The sequence below is a fragment of the Macrosteles quadrilineatus genome, unplaced genomic scaffold (assembly GCF_028750875.1).
Source record: "Macrosteles quadrilineatus isolate MER2022 unplaced genomic scaffold, UCM_ALF_1.0 Scaffold_4__1_contigs__length_99947679, whole genome shotgun sequence".
In the NCBI taxonomy this organism is placed as follows: Eukaryota; Metazoa; Arthropoda; class Insecta; order Hemiptera; family Cicadellidae; genus Macrosteles; species Macrosteles quadrilineatus.
This window is the reverse complement of record NW_026542597.1, coordinates 82,657,627-82,664,242: the sequence shown is the minus strand read 5'-3', so window position 1 is coordinate 82,664,242 and position 6,616 is coordinate 82,657,627.

The window sequence follows — 6,616 nt, the reverse complement described above, 5'->3', positions numbered from 1 at the left end:
TACTCAGAAAAGGTAGAATAGCCTACGATGACAGCTGTGGGCTTCTTACTGAGGGAACGCAATTACCCTAACAATACGATCTGTCGCCATCGGCCTCGGTGGTCTAGTGGTTAGCGAGCCGGGCTGATAAGATGAAGGTTCCGGATTCGAATTCTGCTGGTAGCATTAACTTTTTGTCCAAGATTTTTTCATTATCAGCAAGTTTGGTTGGTTTGGTTCGGTTATGACAGTTTAATTTTATTATTAAGTCATTATAACATTTTAATTGAGCAATTTCTAGATTTATTTAATAAACAGAATTGTTTTTTCTATTACTAAACTTTTGTTACATGACTTCATTATCAGCAAGTTTGGTTAGTTCGGTTAGGTTATGATAGTTTAATTTTATAATTAGAAAATAATAAAATTGAATTTGAGGCATTTATAATTTTATTTTATGAACAGAACTATTTTTGCAATTAGTTCATTGCCAAAGTGCTCTCTCTACTACAGCGCTGTTCACGGAGGAATTTTGAACTAATGCCTCAATCGTACCTCCCCTAAGTCAGACCCGTCTTGCTGGATTAATTTCTAACATAAACCACAAAAAAAAAAAACTTTTTTGTATGTGTAAATTGACAACATGCCTTCATTAATAATTTATAGGCCTATAAGGGTTTTCAGTGTGGTTGCCCGTTGGTGTGTATAACAACCACGCACTGGAAGGGCAGAAGCTCAAAGATCGAATGCCGAGTAGAATTCAAACCGATTCGAGTAGAATTTAATTTATTATGTTAAATTAACAGAATGATTAGTAATAAAGTACTCTCAATTGAAAATATAGCCTATTTAAAAGTGATTTAGGAGCGGACATGCTAACCCCCACGGACACCTGCGGGGGAGGGAATGTTTAGCGCGTAACCGCGGCTCACCGACTCTTCGAGCTCGACTGACTCCTTGTATCGGCGGTCCTACACGTCACACAGAATGATGACACCTCATGTCAGCAGAACAATCAGGCCACGCATTCTATGCCACGATCCAAACAACTGAACGTGATGTAGCAATCTGATGTACTCAATACTTTGTGACACTCAACAAACCCCCAAATAAATTGCAAGACAATGCTGGCTAGCGGAGTTGTGACACGATTGCCAATATTGACGGCAAGAGCCAAAAATTATATCATGAACCAAAACAAGCAAAGCAACAACCCAAACATAGGCCTATAACAGAAAATATGCAAACCGTAACTGCCATGATAATTAACAAAACAAAAAATGGCAGAAGAATATGTGTAATGCTATACTCATTGATGCGTTCATTTACTCGGTAAGAGGATGACAGATTATTTATATATCTATATTTGAAACTGTTTTTCTTTGTCATAGCTATTTTGAGAGAACGGCTGGGTGTAGAAACTCGGTAGAGGTGTCTAAAGAAAGGTCTTGGTCTGTAGATGAGCCATCAAAAGAGAAACATGGTGAATTCCCTTGGGGCTCTGCCCCAGTGGCCTTTCAATTCCCATCCCATGTTATTCTTATGGAGGAAAACGGGGTTTTTGTCACAGTTAATTTGAGAGCACGGTTGGGTGTGGGAACTTGGGTCTCTAAAGAAAGGTCTTGGTCTGTAGATGAGCAATAAAAAGAGGAACGAGGTAAATTCCCTTGGGGCTCTGCCCCAGAAGCCTTTAAAGTTGCCTCTTCAGATTTGTTTACATTACGACCGTCGACCATATGCATAGTTCTACACTACTTTTTAATGAAACAGCTGTTAATATTTAAATTGTGATTTATTGAAATTGTCAAAATGAAGTACAGTATTTGCAATGGGTTTTTCTGATTTTAAATTGGATTTTCTTCTGCACCGTGTCATGTTTTGCAATGTAATGTTCTATTACCAAATCAGTGGAAAATCCTAATATCACAGTAACTCTTAAAATTATTTCTTTTGGAGTTAACTTATATCCAGTGTATGGGTTGGTTTCTGCCTTTTAGCGAATTTCCCTATAGGGAAGTAGCTTTTACCGTATGTGGCACGGTTAGACCTAGACCCGGGACCGATTTACTTTTTCATTTTGAGAGAGGCCAAAAACACCATTCGTTTTTTTATATATGTATATATATATATATTGTTTTGATATATATATATATATATATATATATACGTCCGTGAACGCGATAACTTGAGTAATTTTTGTCAGATTTTGATGAAATTTGGTTTAAAGGTGTAAAGTGGGATAAACTTGAATGAGTTCGCGAACCAGCATGATCGGACCATGGGAACGGGGCTTTATGGGGGGTTTTATGGGGTAAAAATTGGGTTTTCTCACTTTTGACCCTCAAAACACAAAATTTCCCAATTTCTCTTTAGACCTATTTAAAGAGCTTAAAAAAACAAAAAATTCAAAATAACAAATATAACAAAATAACAAATAATAAACAAAAACTTTCTTCAGGATTATATGTTTTTAGGCCAGTGTCGCTAATGTAACCTGGACATTCTAAAATAAAAATATTTTGTCTTATGGTCTGGCAATCTAGGGAGGATCAACTAAAAAGTTTAGATACAGTTCTGAAACTCTAAAAATGCTATAAGAATCATGCTATACTTAGACAAACGATAACTGTAAAAGATCAATTTTCAAAACTACACATTTTTACTGTCTGATCAATAAATATGTACTATAACTAGTGGCCTGTAGGAGCTATAGCCCCTAATCTAGACTACAATAAAAACCATATATAAAAAGACAAATATTAGAAATATGTTTTTATAATAATTATCAATTTTATGTTACTTAAAATTAACAGTGTTTCTTTTTTTATATCTTGGTTTTCCTTCCGTTGGAGTCGTATATTAGATGCTTTTGATGTGTCAATGAAATACAATTGTAAAATAATGATTAAATCAATAACACAACATATTAACAAATGGAAACGTGCACACGGTTTGGCCTGAGCCCGGAGAACGACGAATCAGAGCTGAAATCATACTGCCAAACATTGCACATCTTTTCTAGTTTAAAACTGAAGATTTGTTTTGTAATCTTACGAACCCTGTTACAGTTTCCATTTTGAGAACCAAATGTATGTAAAGGTTAAAATTATTATTAATTATTATGAAGGCAACTCCCCATTTCGCGGTAGTAAGTCAGAAATATATCTATGAATTTGTCCCTAAATTTTAAAACAAAATTTGGAAATTAGAAAAAAAATGTCCATTCATATGATACTAGTAATAAAATTTATATAAATTTATCAATCTTAGCTTCTATGAAAAAACTAAAAAAAGGAATTCTTCATGGGATCAAAATTTTTAAATCATTTTCCTACCAAATTAAAAAGTAAATTAAACCAAAATTATATCATAAATCTAGTGAATCAACTGCTAAAAAAAAGAAAAGAACTATTATTCATTTGAAGAGTTTTTTTTTTCAATTAATGTAACAAAAAAAATGTTGAGATGCTCTGCTGGAAAAAAATAAAAAATACCCCCGCCGCAGCAAACCTGCCGACTAAGCGAATTTCCATTTGTCTTAATTGATTTTCAATTAAATATATTTTAATAACATTAGGTTTAACCAGTACCTAGGTTTGCTGCTACAAGGAAACTAATAAAGTGTGTTTTTTTTGTAAAATATTGATAGCTTAGTACAAAAAAAAAATATTTGATCAAAATACAAAATATATCCATAAACAAGCAAACTACAACATTTGACAATATTCTCCATAAGAATAACATGGGAATTTTAAATTAACAATTTTTTTAATTTTCTCCATTACTATTAACCGAACAAAAATACTTTTATATACTAAATTAATTGTTTTTTTAAGCTCTTTAAAAAGGTCTCAAGAGAAATTGGGAAATTTTGTGTTTTGAGGGTCAAAAGTGAGAAAAACCAATTTTTACCCCATGAAACCCCCCGTAAAGCCCCGTTCCCATGGTCCGATCATGCTGGTTCGCGAACTCATTCAAGTTTATCCCGCTTTACACCTTTAAACCAAATTTCATCAAAATCGGACAAAAATTACTCAAGTTATCGCGTTCACGGACGTATATATATATATATATATATATATATATATAAGTCTATATATATATATATATATACATATATAAAAATTTGAACGAATGGTGTTTTTGGCCTCTGGGAACATCAAAATGAAAAAGTAAATCGGTCCCGGGTCTAGGTCTTACCGTGCCATCTACGGTAATAGCTACTTCCCTATAGGGAAATTCGCTAATAAAAACGACTCGATGACCCAAAGTGCCGCTCCAGAGATTCTTTTAAGATTTGTTCACTGCAACTACTCTACTGGCTGCAAGAATTTGCAATGCTCCTGCAACAAAGTATGGGTTACCTTGTACTACAGCTTGTGGACTTTACCAGCTTGGAGAACAATGTGACAGTTCGTAAATTGATCATAACAGTGTACAACTTGATGAAAATTATGATTTGTATAATGCTCTACTACTAACCACAAGAAAGTGCGACTATATTATACTAATATTATAAATGTGACAGTTTGTTTGTTTGAAGTTCAATCACGCATTAACTACTGGTCGGATTGGGTTGAAATGTGGCTTTATGATAGCTCAGATTCCCGATATTTATTTAAGTAAATAAAATATGTATGTTGAATTTTAGCAAGCTTGTGATCTTTATTTTAAGACCTATTATTGGATTTTTCAAGCAAAAAATAGTCATAAATTAAAATACCCCCGCCGCAGCAAACCTGCACCCTAAGCGAATTTCAATTTGCCTGATTGAATTTACACTAAAATATCACATTTATCCCTATTTAAATAGCAATACTTTAACTAGTACTTCGGTCTGCTGCGACAGGGAGGGTAAAAAGTGTTTTTAGTAAAATGTTAAATAGTTTAGTATAAAACAATTGCATTTTCCAAATTTGATAAAACTATTTTCATATACAGGCTAACTACAACAAGTTTTCTTATTCTCCGTAAGAATAACATAGGGATTTTAAATTTAATTTTTTTTTAATTTTCTCCGTAACTAGGTATTAGCACAGAAAACGTACTACTATACCCAATAGTACGGTTATAGTAGTACGTTTTCTGTGGTATTAGGCCCATGACAACGCTTCAATGTACTAAATTGTTTTTTTTCTGCCCCAAAATGGTTTCGAAATAAATTGCAAAATTTTACGTTTTTAGGGTCAAAAATGGGGAAAACCAATTTTTACCCCATAAAACCCCCCATAAACCCCTGTTCCCATGGTCCGATCATGCTGGTTCGCGAACTCGTTCAAATAAATGTAGGTTTACATGTTTGTACCAAATTTCATCGAATTTGTATCATTTTTGCTTGAGTTATTGTGATACAAGCCGAAACATGTAAACGACCTTCAATTAAAAATGAGCTGTTTGTCGGATTTTTATAAGGTATGTAACCTATTTATTATATTGGTGTTTTTGGCCTCTAGGGACACCAAAACGAAAAAAAATCGGTCCCGGGTCCAGGTCTTACCATGAGTACTACGGTAAGCTTATTCCCTATATGGGAAATTCGCTAAAATGATAGTCATTTTCTGCGGCTAAGCTCTGTTTTACGTAAAAACGTGAAAAACGCTTTTTTGCCCAAAATCCATGTTGTGGGAACTCAAATTGTGCGAAATTTCACGACAAATTTAACAGTATATTTCTCATTATGTTGGCCGTGCACCATCAAAGTTTTCTTCAACCGTAACAGATCACACATTCCATTTGATCACATCATTGCGTTAAGAATACTTACAAACATATTCGACCGGTCACCGGTCCGACTATGAAAAAATATTATGACCCTGTTACCCAGCGCCGTAACCACGGCCGCCTTCGCCTTGTCGTATAACCGGCCTACCATGTCGAATTTCACTGCATTACACGTACACAAACCCTCTAACTAGTGAAATTCAAGTATCCTTTTCCGTATACTCAATCAATATTGCCATACGTGTAATGCTGTCTAATATAAAGTTTGTATCAGGCCGGCGTGGCATCCAGAAGTAGGGGTCGGCAAACTACTAGTTACCCAGCGTGTCGTAACCGTCGACGACCTACCTTGTAAAATTTAACTACATTTTTACACGTACACCAACTCTCCAACTATTGAAATTCAAGTCATTTTGGACGTCGTGACACTGACTATTGAATGCGTATTTTGACGTCGTGCAATCATCGGTGCAAATGCATCCTTGAAAATCCTTTATTTTTGAAGGTTTAAAGCATTTTAAAGGATTTTTCGACACTGTTGTTGGCTAAGTAAGTTTTACACTAAACAGTTTATACTGTTTTTGCATAGACCATAGTGCATGCATTTTCTGCATGATTTGCTTTGTATTACTTTGTGCATGGTCATTTTTAACTATTTTGTACGTTTTTTTTATTGAATCTTACTTGGTTTGATTATTTAACACATGATATTTATTTTATGCTTGTACACTACTTTACATAGACTGTAATAATGTATTGTTGATCGGCCAAATAAAATCATTGTACCATTGTAATGTCGGTCAAAGAATTTAGAAGCATATGCTTTATAATCAATGGCATCGCAGTCATTATCTCCAATCGCCACTTCTTTCGTCACTGGCGGCAGACTAATAAACGAGACTGAACACTGACAGAC